At 37.3% G+C, this 22,641-nt stretch overlaps 2 long non-coding RNA genes across 3 annotated transcripts; both read left to right on the forward strand.

Annotated features, from left to right (window-relative positions):
- Window positions 1–8,263: 8,263 nt before the first annotated feature.
- LOC143858136 (uncharacterized) lies at window positions 8,264–9,596 on the forward strand. 2 transcript variants are annotated; one of them, XR_013238872.1, is made up of 3 exons: window positions 8,264–8,365; window positions 9,001–9,064; window positions 9,184–9,596. It is a non-coding gene; the product is annotated as an uncharacterized LOC143858136 (long non-coding RNA). The 2 variants fall into 2 exon arrangements; XR_013238871.1 differs by having other exon boundaries at window positions 9,270–9,596.
- A 2,020-nt stretch (window positions 9,597–11,616) lies between these two features.
- Window positions 11,617–14,418, forward strand: LOC143858137 (uncharacterized). The gene is made up of 2 exons (XR_013238873.1): window positions 11,617–11,665; window positions 13,352–14,418. It is a non-coding gene; the product is annotated as an uncharacterized LOC143858137 (long non-coding RNA).
- Window positions 14,419–22,641: the final 8,223 nt, after the last annotated feature.

Consider the following 22,641-nt stretch of genomic DNA (forward strand, 5'->3'; position numbering starts at 1 on the left):
GAAAGGAAACGATGGGAAGACGGAGAAGATGATGGTTGCCGAGTAGGAAGACATTGAGTCGAAGGCGGTCAACGTGATTCGGCTATTTCTGGCCGATAACGTTATGGAAGAAGAAGCACGTAATTTATGGGAGAAGTTGGAAAAGCTTTACTTGTCCCAAAGCTTGGCCAACGATTGTATCTGAAGCTGCAATTGTATGACCTAAAGATGCAGGAAGGTGAAGATCTTTTGGAATGCCTGACTGTGTTCAACGGGCTTGTGGACCAGCTCCACAAGGTTAATAAAAAGTTGAAGAAAGAAAGCGCCCTATTACTTCTTCACTGCACTTCTTGATTCATATGAGAATCTGTTGACTACGGTATTATTTGGTAAGAATACCATGGAGAAGGAAGAAGTCAGGATAACAGTCTTATCAAATGAGACTAGGAGGAGGCCTAATCAAGTTGTTGGTCTAGAGCATGTGTTGATTGTTCGTGGTGGGAATCAAATAGCAAGGTTGTGTGACAGGGGATTAGGACAAAGGCATGTTAAGATCCTTGGTCAGCGAAAAGGGAGTGCAATATTATCGTTGCAAGGAATGCGGGCACATCAAGTAGGATTAGCTGAAGCGAGCTGACCAATTGGTCAATGGTGCTACGAATACAGTGGTGGTGGTAACGAATGAGTAGAACAAAGAGGTTGGGGATGTTCTCATAGTAATCATACTTCCCACGATGAGTGGATTCTAGATTCAGGATGCTTTGCTCATGTATGCTCCAGGAGGGAATATTTTGATATGTTCCTAGAGATAAGGGCATGTGTAGTGTCCTTGGATGACGGGTCTACTTGTGACGTCACTAGAATTGGGACGGTGAAGATCAAGATGTTCAATGGAGTGATTCGTACTTTTGGCTGTGTGGCGTATGTCCCAAAGATATATAAGAATCTATTGTCACTTGGCCGGTTGGACTCCAGGGGTTGCAGGTATTCAGCTGTAGGTGGATCCATGAAAATCGCACGCGACTGTATGGTTCTGATGAAAGGAGAGAAGCATAACGGATTATATCGTATGGTCGAGGACACGGTGACGAGTGTTCCTAAGATTTCGGTGGCTAGATGGAAACATAGTGATAGCACGTGCACCTGTAAGGTCTCTTTCGCAGTTGGTGCAGAGACAGGTTTTCAAGTTCAGATGATGTTGAGAAGGTGAAGGTAACTACGTTGGGGAGGACATATTGAGATCCCTCTCCAGAGTTGACTGAGTGAGTCAGCAGGTTGGTAGCTACACGTGTGCATTGACCGTGTTGATCGATTAGGAATCAGAACCTAGGTGATTCGAGGGTGGGTAGCTTGTGCTTCAGAAGGCCGATGGTGGTTTGTGGTCATAGCAAATCGGTTGCGATATCAAAGAAAAATCTTCAGGTGGCTGGGAAACAAGTCAAAATGGAGATTGTTGGGAAAGTTGCCTTGTTCCGACCATGTGACGTAGGGGGCAAAAATAGAAACCAATAGTTTAGGTTTTAGGAAAACCTAAGTATAAAAAAAGGAGCGTTTCTCGTCATGGTGGTGGCAAAACAAGAGGGAGAAAGAAAGAGAGGAGAAAGGGAGAGGAAAGGGTTTTCTTCTCGGATTTCTCGAGGTTTTTCTCATGGTTTTTTCTCTCGAGTTGTTTCGATGTACAGTCCTGGTTGAGAGGACAAGGAAGGGGTGGCGGGTTTGGGTTAATCCATTATAATCCCTTTAAATTGTTTTCTCATAGTGAAAGATCGTGTTTGCCCGTGGTAACAGGTATCTTTGCCAAACCATGTAAATCTCAGTATTCACCTTGTGGTTTGTGCTTATTTCTTTTTTCGTTTACAGATTTGTCCGGTGAATTTTCTCAACTCATTTCAAAGGGGGTTATTGTGCCACACTCGCGATCACATATATCAACTCTCAATATAAATAGATGAATTTGGATGAATAACAATGGAGCTTTAAGACCTGCCATTGGGTCCAATAATTTGCTTAGCGATCGTCAAAGGTAAAAGGCTAATTTTGGGTCCTACAAGGGGCATAAGGGGGCATGTATGTGGAATCAGAACCGTTGATCTTGTAGAATCTTCAGCAAACCCATATGTTAATGGCCCCATCTCATACTGACATCCCTTGCGCAAGATAAAGGACTACATAAATTAAGATAAGAGGGTATGCCTTTGGAGATTAGATAGGTTTTTGAATGAAATTTCTGCAATGTAGGATGAAAGATTTCTTTCTTTTGTCCATATTTCCAGTACCACCAATGATCTTGCAGACGAATTTTGCAAATTGATTGGCCTAATCAGGTGCCTTATGGGACTGCTGATTTATATTTGGCCAGATTGATCAATGGCTAAATGAAGCTTGATTGATCAACGGCTTAAGATCATTAAACGGCCAGATTTATATTTTTGGTTAGGCAGAAGTGGGGCCAAAGAAGTGTCTTTTAGGGAGGAGCGTAAAAGTGACTTTCTTTTTAAATCTTTGTCAAATGTGATCCTTTCGGATTATAAGGTTGCAGAGGAGACTATAAAAGAAAAAAATTTGAAGCACGTGGTTAAATATATTTGTGCTAATGGTGAACAATGAGATTTTTCCAAATCTTATAGAGCTGGCTTATTAATGAGTAATGATGTGTCTTCTTCTCTGCGACTGTCCGTTTTCTCATCTTCTCTATTAATAACCCAAAACGATTAAAAACCTCATCTCTTTCTCCTCCTAAAAAAATGGCAAATAGCAAGAGCAAGGTATATCTTTTTATGCTATTATACATGGTTCATTCTACTTCTTTTCTGCTGATTATTAAAGAAAAGTGATCATTTGTGTTTCTGGGTTAGGGTTTGTTTTGATTGGTTCTTTTTCTTGTGACTTGCTGTGTATGTAAACATGCATGAAAGATTTGATTTGGGTTTTAAAGCAAATACTAATTGTTTCCTTCATTTTTTGTCATGGTTATTTATGTAAACATGCATAGCAAATTAGGTTTAGGTTTTGAGACGAACAGTGCTTGTTTGCTTTTTTCTCTGTTCTTTACTGTTTGGAGTTTTTGATGGGCTGGCTATGATTGTTGGAGACAAATTAAAGGTGGTGCTAAATTCACCTGCTTCTAAGATAAATTCACTCCCATTTAACCGTTTAACCGGCTGTGAAGCCCACAACCCCCCACTCCCTCTCACAAACGGTACACACCCTCACAATTTTTTCTCGGAAACATTGCATACCCTCACAACTTTTTCAATCTCTTCCAATACAATTCTTTGGTGAGGCCTAAAAAATGTTTCAAGTCTTTTAATAGGTAGGCCCCACTATATTTAAAAAAAATATATGTGCACCCACATACGGAGACATTATAACATGCATTTAAAACAAATACTTGTACTCAACTTATTCAAAGATCCAAACCGTTCATTTGTTGGGGCCCCGATGTAAATAGGCCTTGCCCATAAAATCATTTATGGACAATCCTAAGCCTCCGATCACGAAAATTATCAGCACAGCGTGGCCCGTGCCGGCACGCCAAAGGGTGGGGGTTAGGCACGGCACGGCCCGTGGCGTGTCGTGCCGTGCCGGCACGTTTCGGCATGTAACGGTTGTTTTTTTTCAAACAAGTGCATTCTCGGAATTCTAAGAAAATTCTCGGAATTCCGAGAATATGTTTTTTTTTCTGCTGGAACTTTTCTCGGAATTCCGAGAATGCACTTGTTGGAAAAAATTGTAAAAATTTGCAAGTCAATTATGAAAAATTTACAAGTCAAATTGCAAGTAATTTAAAAACAAAGATCGATTGTGCCCGAAATATTTATTCAGGAACCTGGGCGGCACCTTAAAATTTTGTTAATATAGAAAATTATTAAAGGAGGACATAGAACCTTACCTCTAACCCACCAACATACAAGAAAAAAAGAAAAAAAAATGAAGTACAAATACATTGTGAAGTACAAGTAGAAATTATCGACTTAAAAATTCGAATCTTCATATTTCTTCAAGTGAATCGGTTGAGTCATCTTCTCTTCTGTCTTGTGCTCTATCATCTGCAGCCAACCAGTCCTTGAGGCACAAGCATACCTCTACTATTTTTGGTGACATTCTGCTCCGTGTGTCATCTAAGACCCTGTTACCTGCACTAAAAGTATACTCCGATGCTACTGTGGACATCAGGGGGTTAGTAGATCATGTGCTATGGTGGATAGTACTGGATAACTTTTTTCATGTTCTTTCTACCCTATCAAAACATCAAAACTCTACCATTCATCAGAATTAAAGTAGTTTGAATAATCATTTTCCAGATATAATGATAGCTCATCAGAAGATGCACTAGCACTATTTCTAGGTCTTTTTTGATTTATTATTGACCAAAGTGGGTTATTTCTAGGTTGGTAGTTTTGTGAAGAACTCGGCCTTCTATGTCCATGTGATGTCTCATACAATGCATACATAGAATGTAATAAATTTGTAATCTCATCTATACTATGCCCAGATCCAATACCTGCGTTTTCATTGCATGCATCTAAAATGACCTCTAAACCTTGTAACTTGATCCTTGGGTCTATTATTGTACTTAAAAATATAGAGGAGGAATTTCTTGAAAATATTTTCTAAATTTATCCTCCCTTCTATGAAGTAGACTTCCATTTTCCAATCTTGATCTATTGTTTTTAAAACAAATAGTAATTTTATATATTTGACCCAAAATTAATTGTGAAGTTGGATAGTAAACACCGGAAAGAAGATTAGTTGCATTTAAAAATACTTCTAATAAATCTGCAATAATTTCACAATTGTTCCAATATTCTAGAGATATAGTATGATTGCAAGGTGGAGGCATATGTTCTTGGCAAAATGTTGTAATTATAGTTTTGAACTCAAATGATGCTTTTAACATTTTATAAGTTGAATTCCACCTAGTTTTAATATCTAAGGGGATGTTTTTGTAGTTTTTTCTAAAATTTTTACATAAAGCTTTAAATTCTTATCTTCTATGCCCTGAAGACTGAATAAATTGAAGACAATTCTTAATAATCTCTATCCGTTGTGCAATTTTCGATAAACCATCTTGTACAGTTAAATTTAAAATATGGCATGCACATCTAATATGAAATAGTTGTCCATCGAAAATATGTTTCAATTGAGATTTTAATAACCCTATTGATGCAGTATTATTACTAGCATTATCGAAGCTAATAGAAAAAATTTTATTTTGAATTTTAAAATCATGAACAGTAGATAATATATATTTTGATATAGAATGATCATTATGCGGGAATTCTAATTGAGTAAAACTAAATATTCTTTTTTCTAACATCCAGTTCGAATTAATATAATGTCCTGTTACACAAATATAGCCTTCATTTTGTTTACTAGTCCAAATATCAAAAGTAAGTGCAATTTTTCCATTAAAATTTTTAAAACTTGAAATCAAATGTTCTTTGCTTTCAATAAATAATTTAAAGGAATCTGATTTTATAGTATTTCTAGTCACTTTTTTAAAAGCAGGATTTAGAGCTTTTTGAATATATTTTTCAAATATTTTACTTTCGGCCATAATAAATGGTTGCTCATCTTGTATGATGTATGATGCTAGTTCTCTCCTATTCCTATCTTGAGAATAAGAAAAAGTTCCTAATGAACTAGAAGTGAGGCTTAATTGGGTTTGTTTAGGGTCTAATGACCCATGCTTTGCACTACAAACAGTGGAATGCCTTGTCAAGTGCCCTGTTCCACCTTTACTCTTACAACTAAAATCTTTTTTACATAATTTACAAATAGCTCTTTGTTCTAAAACTCCCGTAGAATCCTTTTTTTCTTCAATGGTAAAGAACTTTCATACTTGTAAAATCCTACCTCTAGACGTTTTTGTACTAGGAGCTTGACTCCCACTAGTACTACAAGGTCCTTCGGTAGGTTCAGGAGCAATTGAATATTCAGATTCTGGAGTATATGTATCATCATTCTAAGGTTCTACACAAGCCTCCAGTAATTCATCATTTTCCATGATTTCATTTGATTGAAAATAGTGGTCACTTGAACCGGCCATTTTAAAAAAATTACAAAGATGGGCTATAAGTAAATTTTAAAAAATAAATTCTAAATACCTCAACTTTGCTTGAATCGCCCACGGAGTTGTTAAGCGCCTTCTTGAATACTAATTACCGCAAGTTGTTAAGCACCTCCTTAATCCCTTCTTCTTAATCGTTAATCGAAGTGCGTAAATAAGAGAAGGATTAGAGAGAATAATAAGAGAGAAGGATTAGAGAATTAGATGTAATAAGAGAATTTGATGTAATTAGAGAGAAGATTAGAGAGAATAATATGAAAGAGAGAGCAATAAGAGTGAGAGTAATAAGAAAGTAATAAGAAAGTAATAAGAGAGTAATTGAGGGTGCGAAATGAAGGGAGGGGGAGGGATATTTATAAGACTTGTAATATAATGAGTTACCAAAATACCCCAAAAATATAGTTGTTGGGGGGGGGGGTTATTTTGGTAAAAACATGTGTAATCCCTAAAGTACCTCCAAATATAGTTGTTGGAGGGGTTATTTGGGTAAAAACAAGTAAAATCACTAATGTACCCCTCAAATATAGTTGTTTGAGGGGTTATTTTGGTAAAACATGTGTAATCCCTAAAGTACCCTCAAATATAGTTGTTGGGAGTTATTTTAGTAAAAAGATGTGTAATCCCTAAAGTACCCCCCAAATATAGTTGTTGGAAAGGGTATTTTTGGAACCCAAGAAATTACACAATGTAATTTCTGAAATTACACAATGTAATTTCTGAAATTACCCCCCTCACTAGCCGTTTTTTCTAACTTTAAGTGGCATTTTTGAGAAAACACAAAAAAATGAAGGCAAAATTGCCAGTGGGCCATGCCGATTCGTGCCGGCGGGCCGGCAAGCCTAGCTCGGCACGGCCCATGTCACTGTAGCAATCGTGCCGTGCCGTGCCGGGCGTGCCGCAGGCCGGCACGGCCCAATTGCCACCTTGCCCTCTGATCTATTGACAAAAGGCACCATATAAAAAATTGAAGAGTTAGGACAATCTTATGGAGATGATTTTTGGGGGAAACACTATTTACATCGGGGCCGACAAATGTTATGAGTTGATTTGGGGTTTCTGATTGATTTGATAGGGCTGAAACGGAGTTGATTCTAGCGAGTAAATGATTAACTGTCGAAGTTTTTATAGATTGGCATCAACTACCACTAATAGAAGTTTAAAATAAAGAGATAGCTGGCAATGTCAAAGCAAGGGAGTAGTAGTAGCATCTCCCAAAATGAAATTTAATGTTTGAATATGGAATATTCCCTAAACGTGCAACTAAAAAATTCCTTTTCTGCTCTGAGCAGTTTAATTGCCTTTATTGTTCTTCATATGCTAAAAATCTTACTAAATTTTGCAGTTTAAAGAGCACATATACAAATATAACATGGAATCGAATGGAAAGCTTGACTCGAGAGGGTATTCACCTCCTCCAGCTGGGCCAGCAGTGCTCATTCTTCCCAACTCCTCGGTTAAAGAGTGGAATAACATTGTGGCTGCTGGTAAGAATGGCATTGCTTTGACGGAACTGTAGCGGAGGGGCAAGTGGGACCACTGATAGGACTGGTTGACATTGGTGCTAGTGAGAATGTCTACTTATTTCTTATATCCTTGCCAGGCGTCAAAAAAGATGAAAGTAAGTTGTTTTCATTTTAGAAAAACTGGTAGATTATCGAGCATCTTCATTTTCATGCGAAAAGATTATTATAATTTGTTCTCTACTGAGACCAAAACTAGTCTTCTAAACTCATAAATGTTCTTGAGGAAATGCATATGAGAAATTTCACAAACTGCATATTGATGCTTTTGCTCAATTTTTCGGCATGATAAGTAATGAGAAGTTGCATTGGGATTGACAAATAAGGTAACTAAGGTATTTTGAATATAATCATTACTTCTATGAGAAATGAGAACCACCAAATTTAGTATGCTATTACATGATGCTGCTTTCCATATCAATATGTTCTTTTTTTTTGGAAAATGTCCAAATCCTTTCTATTCTAAAAGCCTAAACCACTGAAATTTCGTCAACCATCTTTTGAGAAAATTCCATACCTTTGTTTTCTTAAATTTTCCCACTCTATCCAATTTTGGCAGGGTATATTCGCCATTTCGCATCGTAAAGATATCGGTAAATATCTTGCCACCTGTAATCTTCACCATGCCACGCGTTTTCATCTGCGCTTGTGATCTCCATTGGTTTGTCCGCTAATAGAATACGTGTTATATGCGGGTTTTAGCGAAACCTTCCCCCTCTTCTCTCTGCTTGGATTTCTTCTTCTCGAGCTCGCTTCCATCTCCATCGCCAACACCACTATACCAAGAATCTTGGTAATTTCTTGATTAAAGCTCTCACCACTGGCTGTTTTTCTACTTTTTATATTTTTAGGTTTTTTCCTTTTAGTTTTTTTTTGTAGGGTTTTTGAATGTTTCGTGGTTGATGCAGATATTAAAGAATTTTACCAGTAGTGCGATCCAAGTTAGGATTTCTCCTTATTTAATTTAATTTAATTTTTTTTCTTTGTCATTGTGTTCTCTTATTTTTCCTGCATGTCTGGTTTCCTATAGGTTTTTTTATACATAGATTGAATGTTTTGTATTCTTTTTTTTTTTCCAAAATTTTCTTCATGTCATTGTGTTCTCTTATTTTTTCTCCATTTCTATTTTCCGATAGGGTTTTTGATATATAGATGGAATGTTTTTATTTTGTTCTTTTCTTTCGTTTGTGTATTTTATTTTTTATATTATTGGAGGTTTGATTGTGCTATTTTTTCATATTAGAACTTCTTTGTGGTAACATTTTGTTTTTTTCATGGATCCGAGAGATGAGACCAGCTTCTTTCACTTATTGCATCTTCAGTTGAATCTACTAACTGAAAATATGCATTTCTTGTGGGTGGAATTTTAGTATGGTAATACACAAACACACACTCAGTTTTTAACTTCTCAGTCTCTATCTCTTTCAGTTAGGCATGACTTTCCTGAAGGTAAGCTCCTATTTCTAGGGTGGATTAGAGAAACATTCGATCGGTAAGTACTATTTTTGGATTTCCTTAGTCATTTTGTATTTTAGGAATATGATAAAATATGTTTTACTTGTTTGATTTTTATTTTATGCCTTCTCATTTTTTTATAAACTTCTTTTGTAGTCTACATTCAGTTGATTCTGCTTTTGGTTCATTGTCCATATGGGGATTTCAAATGTGGTCTTCTTTGCTGGTACTCTGTTATGCAGTCACAAGTTACTGGGAGGAAGCCCTTTGACATGAATCACACAGGTACTGGGGCATCTATTCAGAATAGAACTGCTTCTTTCTCTAGCAATGAGCCTGTAGACCTGCATGATCTTCCTGGCAAGCATTACACCACAAGGGAAGGCGGAGCGTTGCACACATTGATGATTTTAAGTACTTGAGCTTGCTAATCCATTGGTTTTTTACTGTTTATGAATTCTATTCATGGCAAAGCTCTGCTTGTAATTTCCTTGCTTCTCATCTCTTTAGTTGCAAAATATTTCGAGTAATTAAAAATTCTTGAAGAAAAACTATGTTTGTTTTGTGTTTATATGATTCCTTTTTTGGAAAATGGGTCTTTTAATTTTTGTGGTCTTGTGTATTTTTCATGGTTAGTGGGATCGCAAGAGTAGTTTGGGCTAAATTTGGTTTATATCTTCAATTATCTCTGACTGGGTGCTTATGGTTTCTCTCTTGTGTTGGTTATTTGGTAACTGAGTTAACTGGTTCTCATGTGGAGTTTTGTCAGTTTCATATCATTGGGATTTGAGTCTTGCTTTCAAAATAATGTACCCAAAAGAAAATACAGCTACACATTAATACCAAATGCAACACTAGAACGAAAGAAGAGTTTTTTCACTTCAAAACATATCCAAACTAAATTATTCAATTAATAAGATATAAGAGAGGAGAAGAATTACTAGAATACAGTTCCCTCAAGCAATCTTCATTGAGTCGGTGTATAAATTGAGAATCCAACAGTAAGGTAAAATTTGCATCTGATTGTGCCTTGGGCTTTCCCAAGTGGACACTGAGACTTGGCAGATCACGAGCCTTTTTTGTTATCCAATGGGGCTTATGTGAATGTCAACCAGTAAACATGCTGCTTGAGAACCAACAGTGGGCTTCCACAAATGACACTGAGAGTTTGAGACATGCAAATGGAGAATCCACTTATTTTAGACAACACATTGACAACCAAGTCCACTTCTCTCCCCTTCATGTTAACCAAGTGGTAAAGGCTTTCTGCACATTAAATAGACCAAACTTTCCTTCAAAAATATTTCCAAAAAGAGTTTTTTACATCATTAAATAGATCAGTACATTCCTTCCGAACTGTAGCCTTCCCTAATCATGGTTTATGGCCTTCCTGTGAGATCTTCTATTGTTAAGCCTGAATGGTTTATTCCTGAATGGCTCTTTATTGTTTTCTTATGTATGTTATGTTTAATTGTGTTAAGACCCTTTATGTGATTTAACTGGTCGGCACTTTTACTCATTGTTCAGAAACCAGTCAATGTAATCACGTTGTATTTTGTATCTTTGTGTCAAACTTCACCTTATTTTAAAATGACATACGATGCATCGCATATGATCTTTTCTATTCCTTATCTACAACACTATATCAAGTGATTTTTTAGGACTACTGGCTCAAATTTGTTTAGGTTCTATTTCTATAGATTTTGGGAATCCTTTACCAAGTTCTTTTTGCTAGATAAACTCTCACATGAAGCACATTAGAGGTATGCAAGGCTGCCAATAGTCATCCCAATATATGGAGGACTCTACATTGATCAATAGGCCTTAAAACTGGCTGATTTTTTTTTAATGATTTCTGGATCTATGTTACCATCATTGTAGCTAAGTTTTGCAATGTTTGTTTTATGAATCTGAGAGGGAAGTTGATGAGTCTGTGCATAATCTTGCACTACCCAATCAATTGTTTGCCAATGCAGTGGATGCTAGGCAGGTTGTCACTTTTGCTTTTACTTGGTGGCCGCTGATGATGGGTTTGTCAGACCAAAAATCAGGATAGGGGCAATAGCTAGATGTATGCTCCTTCTTTTCCTGCTTTCTTTTATGACATGCCATGGATCCTACGTCCTAGGCTGAAAAGGAGTTGCCAATTTGCATGCAGCAACACATATCGTGTGTGATCTATGCAACATAATAGAGGACTATTGTTATTTGCTTCCGCAAATATGTGAAATTCATGTATAAAATAGGTGTATGTAGATCTAGATATGCACTTAATTTTCAGCAGAATGTGCCTTCTCATTTAGTTTATGTTTTATATTTTGATTATTGAATCCAAAAAGAGTTACTTTCTAAATAACTTATATATTTCTTTTTTTGTCTTTGTTCTTCAATTTCTCATGTCGAAAAGGCAGAGAATGCTTCAAGAATGTTGTCATTTTTTAATTCTATTAGATAACTACTCCTATTTGGATTTTGTTTTATTGTATCTTCTTCAACATTTAAATTGAATCAGATGTGCCTTTATTTTATGGACTTTAATACCTTATCTTCTTATTTATCGCAGTTTTGAGGTGATTTTTTTTTTTGCAGGAAAAATATTAATCTGCAAGTTGGGTGTATTGTTGGTAACTATGAATACGTATGTGATTAGGCCTTCATTATATTTCATTATCATTTAATGTGGTATGTAGGGATAGAAGACGAACACATTTGCATTAGAAATTATAGCTTCACTTTGCCATCATTGCAAAAGGAAGTAGGTAGCTTTTCTCTTGGTTTCAACATTTTCTGTAGGTTGAAGGACTGTCTCTGGCATGACAGCTAAATTAAAGAGAAAGCCACACAACATTGCACACATGAGCATTCACACCCTCTTTTGTATGCTCTACTCTTCTTAAGTCCATGACCCCTTCTTTTGTCTCATTTACTCGTGTTTTGAGGTGATTTTGATTACTATGAAAAAATTTAATGCCCTGTCTGTAATTCAACGCCTAAACGTAAATTTGAGTCCATCACATGAAACAAACATCTTCAAAGATTATCTAATGGTCTTTATGGAAATAAGCCAATTCTCTCAATTTTTTTAGGTTATTTTTCGATGAACTTTGGGAAGCCTTTAGAGGTTAGAGTTCCCTTTTTTCACTAAAATCACTGATTTTGGGCTATAAAGTCTCTAGATCTATGGGCAGGGAATATGAACAAGGGGTGAACTTGCACATGAAAAGTATATATTTTGGTGAAAACCCGAAACATGGGCCCCTCTTATCAAATTAAAACATTTCATTAGAATTCCTTTATTTTAACCAAGAATACAGATTTTGGGCTGCAGGTCCTTGTAGTTAGGCAGGGCATACAAACATGGGTAAACTTGGACGATGGAAAATATGAAACTTGGACATGAACAAGCTTAGACATGAAAAGTATGAAATTTTATGGAATCTTGAAAAAAACGGGTCCCTTTTTTAAAAAAAGAAAGGGGCGGCCCAGTGCACGAGGCTCCCACCATTGCGGGTTCTAGGGAGGGCTAGATGTACACAGCCTTGCCCCTGCTTTTGCAGAGAGGCTGTTTTCGTGACTCGAACCCGTGACCACCAGGTCACAATGGAGCAACCCTATGGTTGTGCCAAGGCTCGCCCTCTTATTAAATGAATTTTTTTTATCAGAGTTCCTTTATTTTCTACCGAAAAAATACAAGTGTTAGGCTACAAAATCTCTATAGTCAGGTGTTAGGAAGGGGATATGAACAAGGGGTGAACTTGGACAATGGAGTCATGGTCCCTTTTCTTAAATTAAAACATTTCAATAGAGTTCCTTTATTTTCTACCAAAACATACACATCTTGGGCTGCAACGATGTGTGTTTGTCCTCCAAGAATTGCATTCTTTTGTTGCCTACACCCACAATCCAACTTGATTTCACCCACCCAAACTAGCCCTAAGTTTCTATCTATGATTGCATTCTCCTCTTGTTAAAGTTGCAGGTTCTCCTTGTTGTGTTCTCTTTCTTGGTTTGGTTTGGTCATGGCTTTTGTTCATATTTTTTCTTAGAAATGCTAGATATGGTTTGAAATCGGTACGTTTATCACTTGGGATGTTGTTTATTAGATTTTCTACTCAAGGATTCTGATAGATTATTGGTATTATTTTTTTCTTTTATTTCCGGTTCTGGTAGGCATGAACTAAATTGCTGTGATATTTTATGATTTCCTTATGAAACATGGCCAGGCCAACAATTCAACACAGATAAAATTCTTTGGGAGTATTCTAATTGTACATCCATATTCTTGGTTGGTTAAAATTTGTGTACACCCTTGTTATAAATGCAGACCAATGCAGACCTTTGTTACCACTTGGAGGGCCATGGATGATGGGTTTGGCAGACCAAAATCAGGATAGGGGAATTAGCTACAACATGCATGTATATCCACACATTTTTCAACTAAAGTTCACACATGTAGGGTAGTTAAACTCTGACATACGGTGTGTTACATTGGATGGTGGGTCAAAGCCAAGAGAAATGGCTTTGACTTTTAGTTCCTATTTTACTCTATTCACTCTTTTCTAGTAGAAATCTTCACTCCTTGTCTCCGGGGTATCTGTTCTTTTTTTAATCTATTCAAACTTGGAGAGGGTGGATTTGGGCTTGTTTACAAGGTAATTTTTCATCTTATAATCCACATATTATTATTGCATCATGAATTTTGGTTGACAATATATAGGGAAAACTAGCAGATTGCCAACAAATAGTAATGAAGAGGCTTTCTAAGGTAATTCCCAACAGGGCCGAAACAAGTTCATGAAGGGGCCCAAGCAATACACGAATCTTGTTTGGCTTCTTGGTTGGTGTGTACAGAGGGAAGCGCCGATGTTGATCTATGAGTACATGCAGAACTGAAGTCTCGATCCATAATTTTTGGTTTAGCCCTAAGTTTTTCATAGTTTCACTTTAACGGAATTGCATTCCTTATATATCTCTTTCTAGATTGTGTGCAAATAAAGGGTTTTGCATAATCATTATCAGAGTTTTTTCTAAGAGACTTGTGAGACATGATGTTTGGGTTAATTGCATGATATCAGCATGATTGGAGTGGTTAAAATTGTGGGCTCTATCATGAAGATGAAATAGTACATAAACTACACATCATATGATCCAAACCATTCCAACTAGAGACATGAAGTGCAAGTGTGCTGTAAAATCTCTTATTGTATGAGCTCCCTCAACTATTACGGGCCATTGTCCGAGCCTGAGGTAAGTAGGTAACTCAAGCAATATATGCTCGAGAAAGAGAGCCCGTGAAGAACATTGGGTGCCGGGCAGACCCAGGTTCTATTAGGAATTTTTTCATGTAAGCCGAAGAAAGAAATTGAATAAGATTATGTTTTTTTCTTCTTCCACACAGCTTTATTTCGTCTGTCTTGGTTGGTTGGAATTTGATTTGGATGATGTTTTAATGACAGCATGCCTTTTCATTCATCTTTTTTGGGTTTTCTTTTGAGGAAGTTTGCATGTTTTCGGAAAAAAAAAATGATAAATACCAAATTGTGTTGTAAATGCCTTAGTTGCACGTGCACTTTTAATAGTTTTAAAAAGGCTTGAATCAGGATTCATGGTGTTTCCATTGGTGGAGCTGTTATATTTAGAAATGGATCTCTTTCTCAGAAATCTATTTCGTTGTATGTATATTTTAACTTTATTAATTTTCTGGAATCTTGATCAATCCTATCTTATAAGACCAGGTTATTCTTATGACAATTACCTGACTCTCAATTATTATTTGATCTCTTACAATTGTTACTGAGCTGAGAATGCGGCATTCCGAATCATAAAATAGTTTTGCTCACCAGGGTTATAAAACATATAACCGTTTGTTTTCTTAGGATATCAAATAAAGAGACACCTAATGGTTAGTGCCTCCAACTTTTCAACACCTGTCTTTTTAACATGGGCAGGACAACCCCATATCCTAATATGATTCAATTCGGGTTTTCTGCCTGTCCATATCTCATATGGAGTCCTTGGTACTGATTTAGTTGGTACTTGATTAAGCATGTAGAGTGTTGTTTCTAGAGTGAATCCCCATAGAAACATAGGTGCTTGTGCAAAGCTCATCATAGATCGAACCATGTCTAACAGTGTTCGATTTCTCCTTTCTGGCACACCGTTTAACTCTGGTGTTGCAGGAAGAGTCAATTGAGAAACTATTCCGTTTTCTTTTAAGTAATCCTTAAACTCATCCGAGAGGTATTCTCCTCCCCTATCGGAGAGAAGTGTCTTAACCTTCTTGTTTAACTGGTTTTTTACTTCATTCTTGACTCTTAGAACTTTCCAAAGGTCTCAGACTTACGTTGCATTAGGAATAGGTAACCATACCTTGAATGGTCATCTGTAAAGTCACAAAGTAGTCAAACCCTCATCTTGCAGGATGAGAAAGAGGACCACATATATCTGAATGTATCAATTCCAATACACTTTCACTTCTTCCACTTTTGCCCATGAAGGGAATTTTAGTTACTTTGCCTTAGAGAAATGGCTCACAAGTTGGAAAGGGTTCCACCTAGATTGAATCCAATGGACCATCTTTCACTAACCTTGTGATCCACTCTAGGCCAATGTGACCTAATCGAAGATGCCAAAGGTGTGTTGGAATTACCATGTCCCTTGCCCTTTTGAGGTTTGGAACATCAACACTCGGAATATTCTCAACATTACTTACATTATCTAAGGCGTTAATTAAGTATAGGTCATGACTCATTGTACCTTCCAAATTAAGTAATTTCCTTTTTTAATAAAAACAAACTTTTATTAAAACTAGTAGAATATCCATCTTCAAATAATTTTGAAACTGAAATTAAATTCCTTCTTATTGAAGGTACATAGATACAATCCTTTAATATTAGATAACCGCCTGAGAACGTCAAAACGTAGTCTCATATAGTTTGGACAACAATTGTTGCTTCAGTTCCAACCTGTAGGGTGGCTTGCCCTCAGTCAACCTTTTGATTTTCCTGAACCCCTGCAAAACATTGCAGATGTGTGAAGTCGTACCTGTGTCAACACACCCGGAAAATACAAGACCAATCATATTGGTTTCAGCAAACAAAACACATGCATCATACCTGAGGTAGGCTTGTTGCCCTGCTTGGTAGCTAGATAGCTCCTGCAGTTCTGCTTACAATGTTCAGTCTTTCCACAATGGAAGCAATCGTCGTTGCCCTTGGTTGACTTCTTCTTTTAAACTTCTTCTTGTTCTTTACCACTGGCATGTTCTTCTTAGAACCTTGGCCTTTTGCTCTTCCTTTTCCTTTACCTTTCGGCTTAGGTGCTGAGGGTACATTACCCTCTGCTAGGAAGACACTTTTCTTATTACTCTTTTGCAGATCCTCAGCTATTTGAAGTTGATTCATCAGCTCTGTTAGGGGCATTGTCATTTTTTTCATTGGTAGGTCATAAAAAACTCTTTGAATGACCCACATAGGGAAGACAAGATAATGTCGATCTGCATCTCAGCATCCATGATGGCCCCCGAGATGTCGAGCTCATTTAGAGAGCCCATCATCTTTAGCATGTGGTCCCTAACTGGGGTTCCCTCTACCATCTTGGTGGATATTAGGCCTCTAATCACCAACAGCCTAACTGTGCGATGTTGCTCTCTAAATATTTTTTTAATATTTAGCATTATATCTGAGACCGCTGCCATTCCAATATGTTGTTGCTGCAGCACATTGGACATAGAGCCAAGGATGTAATACTTTGCCATCTCATTGTCCTCAAGCCACTTAGACTTTTATCATGGTCTACTTGAGGCGCATCAGGACCAGGTAGTTCAGGCTCCTCAGTGGTAGGAACCCAATGAACTTTAGTGGTTGTGAGCACTAGCATTAGGTTCATTTTCCAGTCGAGGTAATTTGGACCAGTTAACTTATGTTCATCTAGGATCTTAGCTAATGGGTTGAATGGAGCCATGGTATCTACGCGCAAAGGAAATAGGCATAATTAGTTAATTTCATGACATATCCATCGGATCTGGGATTTTGATCTATCATGGAACCGCCCATTGCACGTCTCATTCACGGGCCCCTCAACCTCGTGAATCAAGAGAAATGTATGATTTCTTCAATGGGCATCGGAAACTTATTCAACAACTTTGAGTAAGTGAATTCATCTAATCCTATGAGATACGATTTATGTTCGGCCTCCAAGCATTGCAGTATGTATATCCTTTGGGCGTCAATACCCTTTGCTTGGTTAAGTTATACCCACCGCTTAGGAAAAGTATGCAATCTACAATGGCTTCTACTTTGACATGTGATCAATGTATCATGCACATTTTTCTTATCCTAGTAGAAATCTAACGGTTTACTCTAGTCAAGAAACAATATCAGTTTCTGCTTTGGCAGGTGACCTTCCTATTTTCTAGACTAAAAAATGATTAGATGGCTATGGAAGGCCACGAGGTTTTGTCCTTTCGACTTAACCCCGTTTATCAACTTAATATTATTAAGAGGGTTATTTAATATGGGAGTAATAATCATCATTGTGTATGTTTGATTAGGCATCCATTGTATAAAAGAAAAACATACATAGCAAACCAAACCATGCCATCCATCACATGAAAAGCAAACAAACAAACCATGAGAATAAACACACACCATCCATGAAACCCATTTGGCATCTTGGTTCATAGGATTCTCCCACTAACCTTACTTGAATAAGGGAATCCCCATATTGTCAAATTAAGGGTGAATTATGGGCAACTTTGTGCAACGGCACAAGGGGAACTTCGCTGGCCTCAAAGCGAATTTCCAAAGGAGTGTAGTCTGATTTGCCTCATTATATGAAGCATAACAACATCAGCAACATCATCAAATGCGTCCCTCTTTAGTTGGATCGAATATGCCTCCATTTGCCAGTCAATTTAGAGCATTCCTATGCCGCAGTTTCAACGATCCATCTTTTGAGATCCAAGAGAATGATCTCATCCTTAATTGGTCTTGGACAAATAAATATAAATTACCCTAGTGCCCTACACTAGCCTAGGTAATATAAACATCATCATCAATCTCCATGGGAAACCAGTCGTCCTCCCAACTGCCCAGAGGGAGTACTTTAAATATGAAATTATTAAAATTACATTGTGGACTTTAATATTACAAACCATAATATAAAAAATCAAAACATATCATCCATAGAAAGATCATGCATCTCATGCATGAAGCGAGGTCCAATCTCTTTTTTGCCAATCTTTCACCAATAGCGATCAATTCGCACAAAAACTGGGTCAATTCAATTTTGATTAACACACAACCATCCTGATTTTAATTAGAAACATCATAAAACACTTTTATATGGTCTAATAAATCAGCATAAAAAATTTTACGCGTAAACAAGATCGTTTTAATTGTGAAAAACAAAATTGTTCCATAACGGGAACACAATCCGGATAGCATGACCTTTCGAATAGCTTTGAGTGGGATATAGTTACTCGAATGCTTTCTCAAAGATCTGATCATGCTACATGTACAAAAAGACATTATTTGAAAAATCTATGCTTGGGTTATAGGCTTTACAAATCCTTTAGGGTGGAGAAATAAAAACCCAAATCAATTTTTGGAATTAATTTTCTGAATTCGAGCAACTTGTACCAAACTTTGAAAAATCATATCTCCTAAACCGCTTGTCGGATTTTGATGATTCTTGATGCGTTGGATTCGTATTCGAGTCTACTTTCCAACCATGTAAAGAGATCAGTCCAGAAATCCACCATACAATTAAATTTTGCTATTTTCAACAAACAGTCCTATATCTATTAAAACACACAAAGACTAGAAACCTTGGATAGCCGGGATAAACGTCCGGACTCACGGTGGATCGCCGCATGATCTATCTTTGGTTCGTTAGCCTCCTAATCTATTTCCTAGTTTGCTCTGATACCACTTGTTAGATTGGTTGTAAAACCCCGAGCAAAATCGCTACACGCGGCGGAAGAATAAACCATGTAGAACATAAATTTTGCTCTAACCCAGGATTGCTAGGGACTAATTGATTTTATTGTGATTTAACAAACACAAATATAAATACCTTTATGTAGAACAGAACTCGTCCACTTGATCTACTCCACAAAAATTCACCGGTGATCTAATCGACGCGAAACCGCAAGTTGAGTCGATGGATTCCTTTTATTGAACAAAGGATCTTGTGTACAACTCTTTGTTCACTTTATAATCTAATCTAAATCAGATTATAATATGAAAATATGTATTTAGATCAATGGAGCTTGGTTGGATTATTGTCGTTGACCTAGAAAAGACAAAACTAGTTGATGGAATTGAAGGAGAAGAAGAAGAGAAAGACATTGAAGTGTCTCTACAAATTTTCAGCACATGAAATTATGGAAGAGCTATAGAAAACTCCAGCAATATGTCTTGTATTTATAGATTTTTCAATTTTCATATGCACAATCTAAATTTTCTAGAGAAATCTAAAAAAAAACTAATGAAACTAGCCACAATTGGAAGCTCCAATTGGGAAGCAAGCAACCCCACAATTGGAAAACCCATATGGGACGTCCAAGGGTGGCTTGCTTTCTTCCCAAGCAACCCTTGGTTGCCCCAAGTTTCAAATTTTGTTTGTTCATTCATTCTTTCTCTCTCTCTTTCCAATTTCATTACATGTGTTGCTTTAATTTGAAAAAACAAATCAAGCGATAATATTCTAAATATTATTTGAATTCCAATTGATAATGACACACCACATGGGGCGTGTGGGCATGGGTCCCACCCAAATTTGTCCCATGTGGGTCCACTTATCCAATTCAAATTCCCATTGCATTTCACATTTAATTTCCAATTAAAGTAATGTAATCCAATCCTATCCAATATGATTAAAGCTCCAATATAATTTATGATATTCCCAAAATACCCTTATGGTTAATACTTAACCATTTTGGTATTCTCAATGTATCCCATAGTGCATATACACTATATACATTGTGTATATCATTTCAATGCATCCAATGCTACGAAACTAGTTGTGTAAGCAACCAAATAAATGCGGGACCTCTATCCAACAGATTATAATAAGTCAATCGAGTAGTAAATGGGATCGTAGCAGAAATTTAACGGTAGATCCTGCAGAACCCACAAGTGGGCCCCACTGCGATTATTGCTTTGTAGCTAATGCTACAATCGCATTGAGTCAGTGGCCTCCATCGAGACGTAACCCTGAAGATAACTGTCAAATCATCATAACCCTAATCACATCAAATGTTCAAGTCCTTTCTCCAAGTCCACATCTACCAAGTTGAGTCCTACGTGGGTGGACATCAACTACCCCCTAGGCTCACTCATGGTATACCTTTCAGTCAAGCAGTGTTGGCTCACAAATGCATTTGTTAAAACATTTCAAAACTTATTTTGTGAGATCCTTTTAATAAATATCTTATGAAATCCACCTGGCCAGGTATTTTTCTAGGCCTACTACTCTGACCAGAACCGTAGATGTTATCCTATAAAATAGGTGGAGAATTTCATGTCGGGTATCACTATTGACCTCGAAGGTTTGTCCTACACTTCAGTACTACCCTCTGGTGACTCCAAGAGAATCACGGTTAGATAGACAAAAAATGAGAGATTCGCCAACAAACCAATATGACCCCTCAGGTCAAAGGACATGTAAAGGGTCCTGTTTGGTAGAATAGCTCAATTGTCTCCTGTCCACAAGCTGTTCTAATGTGATCATGTTCAGTATGCAATCTCATTGTCGTACCCATTTGTAGACACCCATATTTTGCTATGCTTTAATCGTCAATATTCCAAAAGGATTCGCAGGGTATAGCTCATCCATTTGATAAGCCTGTGCCAATTTGTTGATATGGTACAAACCGCACCATGGGGTAATCTGAGTCATTGATTTGATGAGCCCAATGTTAATGTGATGAACCCCCACCCAATTATTATCTGCACCATCTAATGATCCGAACACTCCATTTAATCAGCTGCAATTTCAATTACGTTGTAGCCTCTGAGTCATTTCCATGGGATAGTCCTACTCCAAAAGTATTGCCCAGGCCATGCAATATGAAAATCCGAACCATTCATTTGGCAGCCCAACCATTTAATTTGTTGAAATTTTTGGACAAGGTAGGCCCCACCCATGTTTTTGCACTGCCAATTGTGACCCATCAATTGCGCAGTTTGGATCATTCTATGTGAACGATTTGCGGGGCACGGCCAATTCACGACATGGACCGTCAATTGAATAGTGAGAATGCTCTATGGGAATAGTTTAGGAGGGGTGCAAATTGAGGATCACTAAATGAACAGTACGGATCATTCTATAAAGGATACTTTTGGGGATACAACCTGATGATGCCGAAATCTGCTCTATGTGATCTAGCGGTGATAGAGTTGTTCATGTAAGCAGCTTGCACTCACAGAAAGGTATTAAGAGTACCAGAGTTATGATATTACAATATTTAGCTAGAAATCGAAATCACAGGTAAATTGAAGGGAAGAAGATGGAGTTCAGAAGTGTTACCAACGACGTTTGATGGAGAAGGATTAGGACTGAGCTTGGTTTTTCCAATCTGCCTACGTACCCCTTCTTTGGGGATCAAGTCTAACGTAGTTCCATTATGAAGTAAGGATCCCTTTTTATAGAGAATAGAGTCCATAATAGTTAGAATCTTATTGTTTTAGGAGTCTTTCCTAATTGGTCGACTTCCCCGAGAGATAGGTTTATATCTATTTTTAATAGATATCCTATGTCCCTTAACAAGCAAGTTACTACAATGGAACTCTTCTACTGGGAAAGCCACCGCCTTAGGGCATATTGCTTCTTTGATAGGCGGTCTACCAATTATCAATATTGCTATTTATGAGGGGAGGATAATATTTCATTCCCATATCCCGTAAGTCGGTTTCTGATTAGTCAAGTGCCACATGTCGTTCATCAACAGCTAGTGCCGATTTTACCCCCAACATATTACCCCCCACTTCCTTGAGCCATTGTTGGGTCGAGGAAGTAGTTTTGAGATTTTCTGCTATGTAAGGAGTTTGTTCGGTAGTGACGGACTCATGGGCTTATTTTCGTAGTGACTAACCCGATTCATAATACTTGGTTGGTTTCTCAAGACGAAACCGATTCTCATATATGCAATCACTTCCGATTTCATCATTCCTCGTTGCTTATTAGAAGGAACCATCAAATCACTCTTGATATTTGTAACGGCGGTACTTGTCATAATGACGGGAAAGGATCCCTTCATAATGGGTGTCGTACGTCGTGTTTGTGCAAATATAATTATGCCACGTGTCAAGGAGGTAGCTCTTGGCATTGGAGATCTTTTAAGATCTTTCAGTACCGACCTTTAATGAGGCGGCTTTTAGATACTTGACCGAGCTTACAAAAGTTTGGCGACATGACGTTCGGAAGCGTGGAGACTACCCTTAGTGTGTCCGAACTTCTTAAATTAGTAAATTCTTGAATATACGGTTTCCTCAACATACTTAAGAGTAAGAAGGTCGGATGTGTTCCGGAGAATACCGAGATAATTTGGAGCTTTCGAGTTTCAACCTTAGGAGGGTGAAATCGTGCTTCGTCCCTTGGCGGATTTTA

The sequence above is a fragment of the Tasmannia lanceolata genome, unplaced genomic scaffold, assembly GCF_043159265.1.
Source record: "Tasmannia lanceolata isolate RefF3 unplaced genomic scaffold, GAP_Taslan_0.1 ptg000025l, whole genome shotgun sequence".
Taxonomy (NCBI): domain Eukaryota; kingdom Viridiplantae; phylum Streptophyta; class Magnoliopsida; order Canellales; family Winteraceae; genus Tasmannia; species Tasmannia lanceolata.